The sequence below is a fragment of the Neolamprologus multifasciatus genome, chromosome 1, assembly GCF_963576455.1.
Source record: "Neolamprologus multifasciatus chromosome 1, fNeoMul1.2, whole genome shotgun sequence".
In the NCBI taxonomy this organism is placed as follows: domain Eukaryota; kingdom Metazoa; phylum Chordata; class Actinopteri; order Cichliformes; family Cichlidae; genus Neolamprologus; species Neolamprologus multifasciatus.
In genome coordinates, this window is record NC_140439.1 from 29158596 (window position 1) to 29177269 (window position 18674).

At 40.2% G+C, this 18674-nt stretch overlaps 1 protein-coding gene across 5 annotated transcripts in view; it reads right to left on the bottom strand.

Moving 5' to 3' along the window:
• The window catches only part of shf (Src homology 2 domain containing F), a 92188-nt gene that overhangs the window by 28603 nt on the left and 44911 nt on the right, over positions 1-18674 (bottom strand). The window lies entirely within an intron of this gene.

The following is an 18674-nucleotide window of genomic DNA, read 5'->3' on the forward strand; positions in this document are numbered from 1 at the left end:
AACATGCCCATCACTGTCAGACCTGAGTTGAATATAAAAATACCAATTTTCTTTCTCTCTGTAACATTTAACGACTCTTTGAAACCAACAGAAACCGTCACAAGCGTTAGAATAATTTTGTCGTAAATTATGTGAAAATGTCAAAGGGCCAAATAATGCCCCTGATCTTGATGTCACAAAAGCGAAGCAAGCTGTGGTTTCTTTTATATAAAATGTTTTGTAGCCTCAATTTAGTTCTCAAGCCACATAAAGCCTTAAATCCTTTGAGCCTATTCCCTCTAGTGTAGAAATACTTTAATCATTGGTTTTGGAGGTGGATCCCAGAATAACTATTGATACAATACAGGAATGACACGTTAGCCACAATAATAACAGTGTCACAAAAAAAGCAATTCCCAATACACTGTAGAACAATTTTCCATAATATCTGTATAACTGAGTAATAAAAAATAGCTTGAAAAAGCAGACAAACACCTATTATGTAGTGATTCACTGCATTATGGCGTCACCACAAAGTGGTTAAGTACTGACACACGACATGCTCGTTTTAATAATATAAAAACACAGAAACAGTGCTACAGTGTATTCATCAAGTATCACTTGAAAAAACAATATGACATACTAGATATTTTTCCCACAACCTACCTAATGTATGATTTCATAGCAACCTATGCATAGCAAATACTTATTGTATTAAGTTTATGTGCCACCACTCATGAAAAGATGAAATGCGGGAGAGGATTTACAGTGCCAGAAAAGAAATAGCAGGATCAAAAAAAAAAAAAAAAAAAAATAGAAGAAGGAGGGAAAAAAAAAAAGCTACTGGTCTCTAGTGTGGAGGTGATTTTATCTATCATGGTGGTTGGACAAAAACAAATGTGGGCATAATGACATTATACTTTGTGCAATCTTTGTAGAGTTCAAGAAAGGGCTCCGTTTTTAAATTGTGGTACCCTCCTGGAACATACACCATTAACCGGTTTCTGGAACATTGCCAGTTTGTCTATAGACATCAGTTATAAAACGTCTACGTTTTCTTCTGTTTACATGTATAATCATCAGTGAAACAGAAGGCATTGAACGTTGCTTTGTTGTTCAAAGGCAGTGGAAATACAAAGTAAAACAACTTAAGCGTGTTAACCAAATATGACTTTCCCCCTGTAACTGTTGCATGCAAGGAGCAAAACTGTCAATCCAGTGTACATTTTTATATTCATGAGTCACGTCGCAAATCTAGTTAGCATCACCTGACCACAACTAAAACGCATGCCCACCCTTTCACTCTCCATGTAAGAAGGTGAAAAAGACCTGACGATGCTAATGAAGCATCATGCCCTTGAGAACTCTCCTCTCCCTCTTCCACCGCCTCCTCCCCTCTCCAACCTTCCTCTTCTCACATGAAGTTGTTAGCAGCCTGCACCTTTCCTCCTGGGCCACATGAAGCTGTTAGCGGCCAGAACCACCATAGAGCAATGCGATGTGAAGAGAATGAAATATTATGCCACACTACTGCATAATTGCCTCTTAGCCCAAGGGAGCTCTTGCGGAAAAATGAGCATTGCGTTGAGCCTAATGGAGCTACCCGCCACTGGTGGTGGTGTAGGGGTGGAGTGAGGTGAGGCTGCCAGGTCCCGTATCTGAACGTAATCCCGCATTAGACAAACTTGCACTCTTTGATCTTGGCAGTTAAAAGCCTCACGATTAGGCCCTACCTTTGTTGCAGAAGAACAAATAGCTCTGGAAGAAGGGAAAGAAAGCAAGTTGCAAAGAAGGGGGGAAATTAATGGGGGGAGGTGTTACAGTGGTTGGGTGAGTACACCATCTGGAAAGAACCCTTTAATTGAAGGCATGTTGCCTTCAATAAACTGTTGTGGTGGACTGAGACTCCCTGCTAAACCAGGCTTGTGTATGGACAGGAGCCTTATTGGCCTCCTTACCTTTCTTTGCATTAAAAAAAAAAAAAAAAAAATTCTTCCTCCCAACCTTTCGTTCTTCCTTCTTTCCTACTGCTCATCTTATTCATCCCGTCAGTTCCTGTTGATACACGTTTAGTAAACAGGGAGGGGGCACATCTGTCAAGACAAATTGCAGAGACGGGCCTGACCGTGGGGTTGCATGTCGCAACACTGCTGCAGCCTATATTTTGCATTTGACCCCTACCCTCTGATCAGGGTCAGAAGTCAAGCACCACACCTTCTCTTGATCTACCTCATACCTTCCCCTCCCCGGATGTCAGAGTTCCTGTCCAGATGCTGCACTTCCACTTTTTGCTTTTTACAGCCACCCCCCCCCAAAAAGCTTGCAAAATGTGATTTATAAACCTCTCTAGGGGGCAGCAACATTGTTTTTGTATGTTGGAAAAGCCCTAATACAGTCCACCACCCTCAACAGGGTTTTCAAAAGTCATGTAGTGGCAGCAATCTAACACCCACAACCATCTGTTTAGTGCTACTAAAAAAGATGTTTGCGATGGCAGCACACTGCTGAGAACCGAACATCTGCCTTTGCACCGGGAAGCAATTTTCCCTAATGAAAAATGACAAATACTGCATGCTAAAATAATAGGTGTCCACAACTGAAGGCAAAAAAATAAATAAAATAAAATAAAATAAAATAGGAAAAAGAAAATTTAATCTCCAAAATGAGAGGCAGATCCAATCTTTGTTTTCATTTTTCTTCCTGTGGTTCCAAACTAAGGAGATTAATTCTGAGAGAGAGGAACATGTTCCTTGCTATAAATCCAGGGAGGCTCCTGTTCTACTTACTGCATGAGTAGCCCTCTGGGCATATTATCATGGCAGCGCAAGGGCAGTCAGAAAGCTCTGGATTAAATCAAAAAACATTAACTGCAACAAACCTGGCAGCCGCATCCTGCTGCACATAAAGAACTGATCAAGCCATCCTGCCATCACCATCATCCAGACCGATTCTGTGTTATTTTCCTCCATTTCCATTATTGACGGTCAGTAAATTCACTGCATTTGCAAGAAAGTAGCAAACAACTACATAACTGTGCTTTTATTGCGAGGCTAAAGAGTGTAATATGTAAAAGAAAAACACATTTATCTGCCTCTCTGGTTGACTACAACCCACCCACTCACACTGAGCCAGAGAGAATTTGCTGCTGTGAGGCGCTTTCAGGGGCACAGGGAATATCTGGATTTGATTGAGGGCATCTCTTGAGCACTAGTGAAGGATTAAATGTGACTGACTTTACACCCCTAGAAAACAATGTGCAGAAAATATCCAGGCTTAAGGATTTGCTCTGCCTGCTCTACCAGCTAAATCACTCTTAAAAGAAATCCTTTATCATTTGAGTTGGCTTGCTTTTTAACAAGGTGAATTTCTGCTGACAGCAACTCCTTAAAGTGAATTACAAAATATCACAAGTGAAACTGGATGTAGAAAATTTTGTTCATGTATTAAACAGATGCATTTAATTGCATTCGCTTTCTGATTCGCTAAAATAATAAAAGACGTGGTCCTCCCAAAGACATTTAACAGAGGTAGAAAAGGAGCTGATGAACAAAGCTTTGATTTCGTTCCGTTTGATTGGCCTAGTCTGTGACGAGAAAACGGGGTTGATCTGGTGTTCAAAGACAGAGATTTGGGCCACCCACAGGTGCTGTGTGTCAGTCAGAAAGCTCGCTGACAAGTAAAGGTGTTTGTTCATTGACCCATGGCGCCTCTGTGTTGAGTATAAATCTGCTTAGTGACTAGAGCCAAGAGGAGGCTCTTGCTGCTGACGGTTCCCCACAGATCTCTGGGAGGAAAGTTTCAGTAAACAAAGACAACACAGTCCTGTCATCTTTGTGCCTGTATCTTGGCTAAATTATGATTTCATCTCTACGTTTTATAGAACAAAAAGGAGAAAAGACAAACATGAATACATTTATGTATGCCTTTTTAACAGTCTGAAAATATCAACTTTAAAAAAAATTTTTTTTTCATGATATTATATATTATAAAGAGTTTTTGTGAACAACTCAGCGTAAATGTTTTTCCTATCCATGCTCATGCTGTGACACGTTTGTCCGTGTGTGGAGGACATGCATCTGTGTGCTGCTGTGTCTCCATCAGCCTCCTGCAGATGGAACAAAAACAGCCATGTCGTTTGTTCTCTCGCTCCTCCTTTCTCCTGGCTTAACACTGTACTTGAGGTGGATACACATTGAGGCCTGTGACAGTCTCCCTCTCCCTCACACACACACACACACACACACACACACACACACACACACACACACACACACACACACACACACACACACACACATATATATATATATATATATATATATATATATATATATATATATATATATATATATATATATATTTATTTATTTATGGGAAGCCTGGAAACTAAGTCTCAGATCTAGTCTATTCATGCTTGGTCCAGAGAGGAGAATATTTTGGGTCTTGCCACACTATTTTTGGTTCGTTCCTTCCTATAATTTCTGTTTCTGTTGAAGGCTGTACTTACTGAGAAACAAATGACACACAGTGACAGGCGCTTGTCAGCAAATCCACATAATTGGGTCACCTTTGTGAACTGGTGAAAGAAAATCTATTAAAATTATTTAATACAAGCTGTAAATATGTACTAATTTGTTCAGCGATGGTACAAAAAGAACCTTCTATCAAAATAGCAAAACATAAAAGAAGGCATTGGAACCAGCCAGTCACATATCATATCCCAGTGAAGGCATGCCTGTGTTAGTGTGTGCACTTTATGCGTAAATTGTTTGTTTCTCTAGGTGGCCTGAGGGAGTAGAAGATGAACAGTGTCTTCCACAGCACTCTGACATGTATATGGATTCATTCCCTTACTGGAAAAGAGAGTAAGCCTAAAGAGACAACATACACAAAGCAGAAAACAAGACAGAGGCGGGCGGTGACGGAAGTAAGCCAGACAAAGTAGCGGAGACAGAGAGCGAGGGGAAGAGAGGAAAGCATCGGAAGGAGGCAGTAGGGATGTATTTTTAAAAAAAAAAAAAGACAACAGTGACAGCGAGTGAATAGAGAAGGGGAGGAAAAAAAGAAAATTAGAGACAGTCAGGTGATGCAAGTTTGCCACAGAGAGAAATATAAAGAGAGAAAATCAGGAAGATGAGGAGAATGAAAGCAGGAAGCACAGATGGTGGGAGAGTGTGGCAAGAATAAATATACATAATAAAAATACATAACAGCGGACGGCTCTAATGAACACATATCACTTGATATTTGAAGCTCATTATTAAGAGACCACTGCTTCTGAAGGGTCAGGAGCCAAGAGGAGGCTTTTGCTGAGAACTGGTTTTAAATATGAAGGAGACATACAAATCCTCTTCAACATAGTCTTCTTGCTTTAATTCTCATAGGAGGGGAAATCCTTACTAATCAGTCACACCATTACCAACTATAAGTAATACACAATACTCAAAATTTTACCAACCTCTAAAGAAAAACATCTTCAGATTTCCTTTACTGCATTCCTTATGATGCTTTTAAACTCATTGGGCATGTTTACGATGAGTTCTTTCTGTAGAGTGATCCATGTCTAAAGTACACAAGTTTTTCCCCCAGATGTATCCGAGGCCTAAGCAAATCAAAAACAACCATTTAGAGGAGTACACTTAACTATTCGTATCAGGAAAGGATACAAAGAAAACAAGTGTACCTAGTATTGCTTTATAGAGAAAAAATATATATCAGTGCTGTCTTCTGCAAGTCATCAGTTGCAAGATTTATGACTTAATTACTTTGGCATGCAGACTAGAGGAATCGGGAATCGAACCACTGAACCTCTAACTGGTAGACGATCAGCTCTACCTCTTTAGCAATGTTTACATTCAAGAGAAACACCATGAACCCAAATACTTGTAGGTGTGGTGGAACAGTTTTAGTGTCAGAAGTAACAATGTGAAAACCATCAAATGTGGGTGGGTGAGCTTTTGACTATACCATCAATTTTGTCTTTTGAACATTTACAACCAGTTCTAAATGCAGTTTTTCAAGCGTGAAATGCAGTCTGGAGCTCTTGTTCTGCCTGCCCTACAGAGGTGGCATACATGTATATAATCGCATCATCAGCCTAGAGATGTACTTTTGCTGGAATGCTTGCGCCAAAATAAATAGAAAATAAAATCATTCCGAAAATGACCCAGCCTCTAAACTCCTCAAATTCCAATCTGATCACACTTCTTTTGGATGTCCAGAATGAATTTGATTTCTAGATGCACTACTTTGCAAGTTCTGTAGGTTGTGCCCCTTGCTAGACTCCACAGCGTACCCTCGGAGATCCAGTATCTGTACTGTGACAGATCAGGATGCATGATGGGAATTTTCACAACACTGGTTTCAAACATTGTCTGAGAAGCATGAATGTTGTCTACAGCTGGTGAAAACCTAAGAGATCAACAAAGTCATCCAGAATTCATAACACAGTTGACAAATTGTAATGCAAATATTTTACAAATATCAATCTGACTGTGGTGCTAAGACACATTCAGAGATTATCAGTCAGCAGGATTCAGGTCATATTTAAATTTTGGCCAAAGTGTTGGACTACTCCCAACTCACTGACATCGTCATCACTGTCAACAAACTACTTGATGAGGTCAAGCACTCAACACACACAAACTTAACACTTGAATAAGTCTTGAGTTAAGCCTAAGAGCTTCCTGTTTTATTTAAAGGATCAGTTTAATAGCTGACACAGTCTGGCAGTAATGAGTAATTAACTGGATTTTCTGATTACCATGGGATCATTTAACATTGTAAAATCGACTCCCTGTGATTTGATTCTCGCTTCACTGTCTGATTGGCACTGCCTCACCTACATAAACGCCTGCCCACTGTAGGACCACCGCATATAAGGTGGCATTGATTCTTTGCGCAGCTGCAATCACAGCTCATTAGGACTGAGGTAAAAGCTCATTAATAGAAGATTAATGGGAACAGTGGCTTGGACAGGTGCCTACCTACCAACATGAATCACAGCATAGCTCGAACAGCTAATTTATACCGCTTCATGGTGAACAAACAAAAGACAAGCGACAGATCAGCATACTGACACAATGACAGCAAGCACAGATACGAGAAGTCATTTGCTCTGGCTGTCAATTGCACTGCAGTAATAGAAATTCCATTTCAACCGACAATCAAACACACAGAAGCTGAAATGATTTCTCGACAAACAGTGAGGAAGACTTCATGTGAAGCAGAGACAGGCTGCTTGGCTGATGCTGCTGGATGCAGTGTCCCACAGCCTTATGGGAGCAGAACATTTTTTTCTGTACTTTTTTCTGACTGTAGCTCTGAGCCATGCTACACTCTGTAGCTATTGTTCCTAGGCTGAGATAAGACATACGGCGGATTAGAGGGGAGTGCATCCAGAGTTCAGGTTGTGTATAGCTGGAGAAGACAGCATGGGAATGGGATTGGTTTTGGGAATGGAAATGGGAGGAAGAGAGTGGATAAAGAGAGGACAGGAGAAAGAAAAGGACAGGAAAGGATAGTTGAATTGGTCATGATTCCCGGGTGGTCACGGAAGAGGGGGACAGGGGAGTCAGATGACACGTGGATATGGCTATGATGTATTGCCACTTCATGCCTCTACCCCATTGGGGGTCAATAGCCCATTAATGTTGAAAGGCCTCCAGCAACAGTCAGCAAAGACCCACTCGCGCCCCCACCACCTTGCTGCCACAACCTTCAACTAGCTCACATTCCTCCCGGGAATGTCAAGACAGCTCATTCTACTTCTCTTTTAGAAAGAAAATGCATTGGAAAATGGACTGGACATTGGAAAGGAAAGTCCTATATACAGCCTACAAGGGCTGTCTTATCCTCCCAAAATTATTTGCCAATATAAACAAAGAAAGAAAGATTTAAATTGTAAAATTTTATATAAAAAAAAGATTCATTAAAAAACCAACCATAAAACCCCAAAGATTACAAATTTCCCAAATATCACCATTCAAAAATCATACAATTCCCAATTAAATATATAGTTTATATGATCTGCAAATTGATCTTGTGTTTTTGCTTCACAGCTTTTTAAAGATAAGTTTGTATAATATACAAAGATAATCACGTTGGATTTCCAGTTATACTTCCCCAAGAGTCTAGCTTCAACAAATAAAAACAAAAAAACAACACACGCACTAAACACTTAAGCGGTGAAGGCTCGAGAATCTCATGCTTTTAAGTCTATTTTTTTTTCCTACATTTTCCCTCATTGTGTGATAATCCGATAATCTCCCCCTGCAGCACAACAATGCAGACAGAAGCCGCAGCCTAGAAATATGAGGAAAATTAAGTTCTATCACCTCCGCACTTAACGGTGCTGACAGACACCGCGCTCTCCTTAGGCCGTCTCTCATTAGTGGAGATAGATTCATGCTCAAACGCTGACATATTTTACTCTCAAACTGGGTTGCAAACAGAGGACAGAAGCAAATCATTTCTTGTGGCAAAATTCTACAACCTGAACTGTGCGTGACCTCAGTTTTGCTACTCGTAATTCACAGTAAAGTCTAAACTACAAATACACCCAATGAGAATTTAAATAATAAAGCATAATACCACTCTTGCTATTCCATCACTTCAAAGTCATGGCTCATTTATGAGTCATATTGCGCATAAATGAGGACGCTATTGCAGCGAAGTAGGAGAAATAGTGTAATTAGCTCAACAGAAAGGCATAAATATTTATTATGTCCAAAAAAAGTTAGATTTTCAGGCTAAAGGGGGGGTACATAGGGAGACGCCAGAGTGCTTGGTATTGATTTGTTCTCTTTATCCGAGATAGCTACTTCTGCTGGTGCAGCATTGTGACCTGTTTACCAACACTGCTATTCCAGAGGACGTACGTGTCCTTGGGGAAAACGTGCATTAGCGAGGCTCAGGCAATGCAAATAGTTACACAGCATTGACCGTGGTCTCTCTTGACACTTGTGCTGTTTTGACCTTCAGATGAGTGCTGCCTCTTGGTAGGTGTTCCCCACTTGATTACACATGAAGAGAAGTAAATACAGTGAGGGAGGATTACCACTGTAAGCTGCTAACAGTGTTTACATGACTGCCTGTGATCTGATCCCGGTCACCCTGCTTCTGAGCAAATGAGACAACATGACTGCCAGCAGATTAAACAATGAACACCAACAGTCTTTCTTAGACAAAGTGGGGTTCGAAATATTTTAGAAAAGGATAGTTGCAGTCAACTTATTATCAGATTTCCACAGCAAATTGCAACATGTTGAGCTAAAATGCAGAATCAGCAATACAAGTCTTTTGGCAAATATACAAAATAAACTTTCAAAATTGGACCCTTGTTCAGGAAATGATTGAATTTTTTACTGAAGTGTATTTTGCCAACAGCATTCAGAAAACAGACTCCCTTGAGGTCAGACGTAATTGATAACTTGATCACTCAGGCATTTGTGCTGCGCTGGTTTTATTTTAGCCATTCAACTTCATCCTCTATAAAAAGAAAAGACAACTAAGGCAGAGAAGTATATAACGATATATATATATATATATATATATATATATATATATATATATATATATATATATATATATATATATAACAATATAATGGGAGAGTGGATAATGTTTTTCATGTTTTATGTTTCTGCTGGAATGCATTTTTTTTATAAAGCCCACGCTCTAATATTGAAACCATCTAGTCCAACGATCAGACATGAATCATTGCAAATAGCCAAAGCCTAATTAAAACCTACTGTAAAAGTGTCTGACTACAGCTTGAGACTGTGCTGTCGGTTACTCCAGCTAAACTTTACACATATGCACTGGTTTTAAAAAGCAAACAAAAGAAAACAGAAAAAGAAAACCAATAACATATCGTAAAAGCTTTATATAAGCAAAATGATTAACGTCATACACTTCACTCCTCTAGCGCCTTTATGTACTTTGGTCTATAGATCTGCAATATATCCAGTGAGCTGCACAAGAGTGAAAGTCTACCCTGTGTGTGTGTGTATGTTAGTGTGTTTGTTGACTGTTCTCTTCAGCTTCCATTAGATCAGACATTAGACAGCCTGGAGAGAAACCTCTGATAAAGTCCAGTCAGACCTCTCAGCTCTGTCCAACCTGATTCAGTCTGACAGGGCAGATAGACCAGAGCTGGGAAGGCACATGAAATATGAGCTAGCAGTAAGGGCCACGGCATTTCTTATAAAACTAAGGTAAAACGGACCAAGCAATTTGCAATAAAACATCCAAATGTGCATCGTTCTTTCTCTGTGCAACCAAACCGCATTAAATCTGGGTTTTAGAAAGGGAAGTGCAGTAAAGTCCTTATATGCTCCCACGAAATCTCTCTTCATCTTCATGTACGTTTTACCCGCATGCCTACCAGTTGGCACAAATATGCTAACCAAGCTCCCAGCAGGTGTAGCTGAGACCAAGACCTGCCTGACTACAGCGCAGACTGGAAGAACAAACACCGTCGTAGCAGATGGTCATTTGCATCATTTTCTCATGCGCCATTGTGGCACTGAGGAAAAGGCAGAAACGGAGTATCACAGCAGGGGTTTTTACGCAATATTTCACCATTCTTATAAGATGTACAGAGAGCGAAAGTAAACATGAACATTGGTAATGCTAATGAATGCATCCACAAGCTGGAATGCATTTGTGTCACAGTACAGTTGCTGTGTTGCTGGGATATTCAGATCCAAACAAGAAATTTATAGCATATTTCTATCTCATGAATTTGTACCCGTGCCTTTTATTAACTCACACTCATCTATGAGCTATAAAACTGTCATAAAAACTGGAGTAGCCATGTGACAGGGATGTATTGATTTATTTGTTTATTAAACCTTTTCTCTCTTGTTTTATTACATTATCTTAGCCATGACATTTCATGACACTCAAAAGCCTTTTGATTGATTTGTCACACCGCATCAAAATCAAAATTCTTGATCCCTTGTTGGTATTTAGGTCAATATTTGACAACAGCGAATGGGATGATGCATATTTTTTATTTCCATACGAACAATACATATTAAAATTTCATTAGCTTTCACATGGCTCGCTGTTAATCAAAGCGTTTTAAAATTCATGGCACGAGCTTGCACATCAATACTGCTGAGCACCTGCCCTTGAGGAGTAAACAAGACAATGCAATAGCTGGCAAAAAAAAGAAGAAAAGAAATGTCATTTCAAAAGAAAGGACAAGAATACATTTCAACACGGTTGTCAATTCAAATCTTGTTTCCAACCAAAGTCGATTTCATTTAAAAAAAAAAATCGTTATAAAAGTTGACGTGTAGTTATGGTGAAGATTAAAGGCACATGAGCCAATGTGTGCTCATGGTGACGGTATGTAATGAAACTCAAACGTCAGTTCAGTCTCACTCCAAATGAAGCTCTTAATTTTACTCTTCTTCAAATTTGCTTTATTCACACTCTACAAGGAGCTATCCCATAAAAGCGAGCTCATTTTCCTTAATGAGTCAAACACAAAACAAAAACTCCAGATGACTGAACAATGAATGCTAATCGACCCCAAGAGTGCTCTGTAGAAAATGAGCTCTTGTAAACAAAACTGATTACCAGTGGAAAAAAAAAAAAGTTGCAAAGTAAACCTGGAATAAACTAGTTCTATCGCTCCTCATGAATGCATTTCTTAAACACCTAAACGACTTTCACAGCGCTTGCGTTAAGTGGGGTATTACATGTGGCACTTCATAAACTACCAGAGCAGGAGTAATTTATGGACAGCTGATTGATGGTGTGTGGGAATTAGTGTTAAAGATTTTCGACTTTTTTCTATGTGACCTCAGGTTAAAGTACTACCATAACAAAAGGGCTCGTCAATAAAGGCTCGTAATGACCGACCCTAGCATTAGTATACAATTTTGAAGACAGGATCTCTGCTCTGCATTTGCTTGTGGAAATATTAAAAAAAAAAAAAGAAATTCAGCAGAAGTTTAACTTTACTCTTAACCTTTTTTTTTTAAATTGTTTTTTTTTTAGCACAACGACTTTTTGCTCATTTATTTACACTTGCAACGTTATTCTTCTTACTCTTAGTTTAAATTTTATTTATGAGCTACTGACTTTAATTTAACAAAGTATAAATTGTCCTTGCAGACAATCTGGAATCATAAGTGCATCCCAATCTAGTCTTTAAAAAACATTCAATCAAATATAATTAAAAAATGTGCAAAACTGTATAATAGCTACGAACATGATTTAATCAGATAAGATCGAAGAAAGACAAACATAGCTGCCTTGATTCGCAGTAAAACACGGCTTGCAATGTAATAATACGATGTCAGTGTCTGCTATGCCAGGTCCCACGCCTTTTTTTACACTTTTATGACACCTCTCTGTTGGCTGGACCCCAGACATGTGCCTGCAGTTTGCCACGTGGGCTTCTCCACAAATTTGCCAGCAGCAACAGCAGCAACAGCAGCAGCGCTGGTCGTTCCTCTGCCAAACATCCGTCAGCGCTCTCCTGATTTTTATAGTTCAAGTTCCAAAAAAACACCACCAATGAGACTACAGTTTGCCAGCGCTGTATTTTGGGAAAGACTGTGTCACTATGGCAGAACAGTTATTAACATTTGACCGGAATCAGGCTCAGGACTTGCGTTACAATGTCCCTTAAAATATATTCATACCCCGCCTTTAAAAGTCAGTGGGAATCCTGTAAAAACACTCATGCCAATAAAAACTGGATGATGCTGAGTGAGTAATTTTTGCCTCATCCCTTTCCCGGATCCGATAATGGTCCATGCCATTGCAGAGAAAACAAAAAACAAAAAAAACCCAGCAGAAGGCCGATAAAACTGCCAAGCTATAAGGCTCATCCCACTGATGAAGCAGCAGAAGTTGGTGTGACAGTACAAGTCAAAAGAACGGCTTGTTTGCACTGCAACTAACTCTTTGTGGGAAAAAAAAATGCACTTTTAGATTTATAGTATATACGGAAGCCATTGCAGGCAGTCAACATGTAGTAAAGATGAGCCAAACTAGGTTTTACTCTCCCACTTCTTCCACTGTTTCCCTCAGGAGTGTAATCATCCTCCATGCGGTTTGGCCGCCTCCTTCAACCCCAGCAGGAATGCCTTCTCCATTGCCAAAATCCCTTTCACAAAATGTGGATGCAAGCAAAACAAAGAGCCAGGCCGTCGAGCAGGATGAAGCTCATTCTGTCACTAGGGCAGGGAGCGTGATATCAAAGTGTTATAAGCAGCTGCCGAGTATGTTTTGTAGGAATGCTACTGTTGATTTAAGCCAGCTCCCTCTGTATATCACGCTAGTTGGAAGGAATGACATGCTGGCCTTTTTTTTTTTTTAACAATAGTTATTCACATACTCAGGCATGCACGAGAACACACATACAGAAAACTCCACCTTTTAGGTCAAAACCATCTATTACTGTGGTCTAAACTACAATATCATGGCTTCACAAGGCTGCATACCTGCTGTTAGTCTGGTATTTAGCTGGTTATAGCACTAGCGAGTGGGAGGCTTCTGGATTTGTCTCCTTCTGCAGCTGTGTGGGCGACTGTGTTCAAAAAAGGCCATGTTAACAAAAGGTCACCTGGTACGCACAAATATGAGACAAGTAGCTACATGTACACATTTGACGCCACAGACGATTGGCACAAATGTGTGGAGAGCACACAAGATGCATACCAGTGGCTGACAATCACACGCGTGGATATGCCACACTGCCACGAAAAATACTCCCCACCCCACCTCCCTACAGAGTAACAGGGGTGGGCTGACAAGACCCATCCCGCTCAGAGCTGCTAACACATTCTTGCACCTGCTGCCTCACTCCCGACTGCTACTCATGCGCTCTCTTTAGGGAGCGCACACGCCGGATTCCGCACATGTGATGCGGCTGACTGTTGAACAGTCATAATCTTTCTGCTATGCACAGTTGTGCTGTTAACTTCTGACAAGTGTATTTCTAACTTGAGCGCTCTGTTTTCTTCAATGAATAAAACATAGTTTTGCTGAAAAGGAGCCTCTACGGGACTGACAGGACATTAGGCAAATGAAGAAATGTTAGCAGGGAGGAAGGAAGCAATCTCTGCCATCTTATGCAGGGAGGTTTATGATTGTAGGTCTACTTGTCTATATACGTGTGCGTGCGTGAAATGTGTGACAGGGAAAGAAACAAACATGTAGGCAGGCCCTGCCCTACAAAACATACGGAGGAGACAGGGGTTCTGTGTTCTAGTTCTGTGGGCGTGGAGATGAAAGACTGAGAAGTCTGACTTTTTGCACTTCCTGCTGAGACATAGGAAGCTACCAAAATCCTGTCAGGAACAGGAGGGGCCAATTTCTTCTGGCTCAAATTTTCTATAACTTGTCAGCCTCTGCTTCACACACTACAGAGAAAGACAAAAAAAAAAACAAGCTTGCTGAATGACATTATCACCTTTCTTGTGTGTACACTCTATATGTGATCATGTCACAAGAGAAACAGAGCGATTCAACCCTTACAGTCTAAATAAGAGTGGGAAAGACGAGAATATTGTCGGAAGCGTCTTATCATCATGCTCTGTGTGTACTGACATTTTCCACTGCTGTTGTGTAAATTCTTGTGGACACAGTGTGGAGGATGTGGCACCAGCGAAAGCATTCTCCGCTGGCTAAATGATAGCTGACCTTTCCACTGGCAGTCTGCAAAACAGGGAGCCCAACTCACAAGTGAGTCTTGATAGGACACAAGGGGCGGAGCGGCAGATGAGGCTGAAAAATATTTACGGCTCCAAGAACGCATGAATACGCGCGTGAATGGATGAAAAAGATGACACGGTTGTTGCAGATGAGGAGGATTATCCCATCCTTACACTTTTGTTCCCTTGAAATGGTTAATTTTGAATGGTTGCCTGCTTGCATTAGCAGGCTTCATTAATAACATTCATTAGCCATTCAGGGTCTATTTGAACAGAGCATCAAGAATCTTCAGCCTCCCCTGGCTCCCGTCCTGATACACTTACATGGGCCATGTAATGCCTGCAGGACAATTCAATTAGGAAAGAGGCATTTGATCACCATTAAGACTTAAGACTCACATCTTAAAAGCATAATTTATCACCATCAAGGTCTATTGTATGACAGTGCTAGATTAGACGTCCTGAGCATTTTCTGGAAGGTGACACATAGCTTCTTAGAACTGTTAGGGGTAAATGAGATTAGCCTAGTCTCCTCCTCTCTTTAAAAAAAATGGAGCCCCGAAGAACTAATGATACAGTCTCACTTGTTTTTTATTGTTTTTACCTACAATAGATCATGGCTGAACACAAGCCATTTGTTGTCCTTCTCATCATAATTACACAGTTTCCAGGAGAGAGCAGCAGAGGCAGAAACAATCAATCACAAGAAGCCCATCTGCAGATGTCTCTTTAAATCATCCACAAATCAAGGCCATGAACGATATCCACCGAAACCAAAAAGGGGAGTTGTATTGAAACAAAACCACTCCAAGGTCCATTTGCGGTGAATGAAACCTTGCCAAGTGGAAGGAGAATGAGCAAGAGTTGAAAAATGGGATGAGAAAAAAAAAAAAACAGAGGAGGGGAAATGAAGATGCCAGGAAGTAAGGCAGGGTAGTGTGTGTGAGCAGCCCTCTGTGCCAGCTGACCCACTGTTGGCAGGTCTGGCTGCTGGGCTCTTGCTACTCTCAACAGCACCCAGACGCAGAGGGGAATCCGAGGTAATTTGTCCACTTGTTTGGATAATCCACCATCTGCCACACTGCGAAAGGCCTCAGGCCCAACCTTAAGGCTCAGTGTTGGACTCAAATGCTAAACATATGGGGGCAAGCAAAAATGCAGTCCAATTTTTTCCTCAGGGCACCACAATTTCAAAACAAGACATAATCAGGGAGCTCCAAAACAAATCGAAAAAGCATTCTTTCTGGGCAAATCAAGCATGATTTATGATGCAACATTTTAGTCCATTTAGCAGCATTTTAGATAATTAACGTTTATTTTCCAGGTTTATTTTTAGAATTTGGGATAACCGAAAGCAGTAGATTTTCTTTACTTCTTTTAAGTGTTTATAAGTGTGAATATTTTGCACAGGGCAATGAGACATGGACTGCAGCTCAGCTCAGTTATTGCTTTCATCTGTATCAAACATCACAGGTCAACTCCAATTTGGTGCTAGCTGTTTTGTTTGCTAGCAACGGATAAAACTAATTTATTGTTATTCAGTTCAAGTCTGTTTCCTTATAAAGTCCCAAATCCCAACCATGGTCAAAAATTATCTTTGATCAGTATCAATGCAAACTTCAGCCTTATTTGGCAAGAATTCTATGTCATTGCTACACAGTAACTGCAAACTTCTACAATATAACCTATGACGTAACCTGCCATCTGCATTTTGGGCTACTTTTTGTTGCAGTTTTTGAGTTTTTCAGTGACAGAATAACAACCATGTCTCAGTATATGGAATACAAATCATACAATTAATATAAAGACTCACAAATGTTAGCAAATTCCTGGAGAGAGATTGCAAAATATTAGAATGGAAGTGAGGGAACGTAAAAGGACAAAAGGAGAAAAACATGTTTGCCCCCTGAAAACAAAGAAGACGATGCAGGGAGTAAAAAAGTCCCAGCACTTTACTTGTTTGCACTGCATATAAAACTCTGGGACATGAGCACAAGTTAACTGACACATAATCTACCAGCACAAGCATAAATGCGAGCAACGATGTCAGCCACTTATGTAGGTTATGTATTAGACTCCACAAAGATTCACAGCAGGAGTCTAAATCAGGCCTCAGTTAACACATTTTCTCGTTTGTCTCCAAATAACCTGGTGCCATTCTAATATTCATGAACAACATCGAATTAGTCAGACAAACACGATATAAACCAACAAATGCAACAGCACAGCACATTTGTAAATGTGCACTTGCAGGATGTAAAACATGCTATTACGGGAACTCCAAACTGCTATTTTACTAAAGCAGAATCTGTAAACATACATAAAAACACACACGCTCAGTGACGCGTGTAGATTACTGTAGGTTCAATCAGCTGTTGGTGCTGCAGTTTCTCCAGCAGCGAACGATTAAGAGACAGACAACCTCTTAACTGCACTCTCTTGGATCAAAGACCATCCTGGTCTTCTGAAGTTGCAACACAGCGCAGCACTTAACATTCTCTGATGTGAATTAGAGAAAGCTGTAGCATGAATTCATAATATTTAAATAGAGATTGCAGGTCTGCAGCACCCACACCGGCACAAGGGAAACTATATTTGTACCACCAAAAGGAGGATAGCAAAGCGTACTGAAATGTCATGGAAAACTCATTTCAGGAAGGTTTACCATTCTATCAAGAATTATTGCTTTCAATTTCCTGGTTGTTTATAAGGATAGGAAATGGAGAAACATGCGAGGCTTCATCATTTACATGACTGGGCCCTCAAATGACCTTTGAAAAATAGAAAATTACTTTCCAGATTCTGGAGTGAAAGGAGAACACAGTTGTAAGAACTGAATACTGAAAACAGCAATATCCAAGTCTATCATTTGCCTGAAAAACATGAATAAATAAAATAAAAGTGAATAAACATGACAATATTTTGGTGCGGTGATCATCCTCCTTTGGAAATTAAGTTCTTAAACCAGCTTCAGCGCAATACAGGTTAGCTTACTGCACCTCCAAACAATGAAGAAAAAAATGAACAGGTAAGCCGACAAGAGTGGAATGAAACACAGAGTGAGACTTGGCAGAAAGAAATCCAAACAACAACACTCTTGGTCATATGCCTAAGATTGCTCTCCACACTATTTCTCTGCTGTATTTCTTTTGACAACAGAGTGTTGCGGCAGCTACTCACAGTGCTTTGAAGTGCCATGAAATGACACAAACAGTACTTTCGTAAAAGGATGAACTGAGTCACTGGGCTGTGGGCGTGACCAGGTCTGGAGATGATTACTGCAAAAAGACTGAGGAGAATAACTTTGGTGAAGAGTGTTCTGCTTTTTGGTCCTTAGCTTGGCTGCGTGCTGCATAGTTAACAGGTTCCCCACTAAGAAGATGACTTTGATTTATAGTCAAATGAAGTAAATGATTATCCTGGTGATCAAAGCCTGGATTTCCCCTCAAGTCACCAACATCTGCTGGTCTTACATAAACATTGTGCCCTTAAGGAAACATCACCATGTATCTATTAATAATTGCTAATATATGATTTTCTATCACTAGCTTTAAGTCACACAAACACTGCATATTTCCTGTCAGAATTTTTGATTTTCCACAATCAAAGCAGGTTAACATTCTAGTCTAGTCTATTCTATTCTATTCTATTATTAGCAGAAAACCATTGCCACAAAATGAACTGAGTCAGCAGGTTACTGTTTGTATCGCACACACGTTTTGCTGCCATCTTAACCGCATGCAATGAACAACTTCTTCTTCCAGTTATGGGTACAAGTGCAGGGAATTAAAGTTTCTGTAAGGCTAGCATGTGCTGAGAGCAGCTGGATCCCCAGAGACTCTGCTCATCCATATAGGCAGTGTCTGTATGGATGGGCACAGACTGCTCATCCATAGAGAAACTGCCTACGAGAGATGCTTAAGAAGTCTGCCTTTTGGTTTAACACTGAAGCAGAGCATTATGGCTTTAACCATTTATTTAAAAATATTGAAAACAGCTATGCCTCTGAGGAGA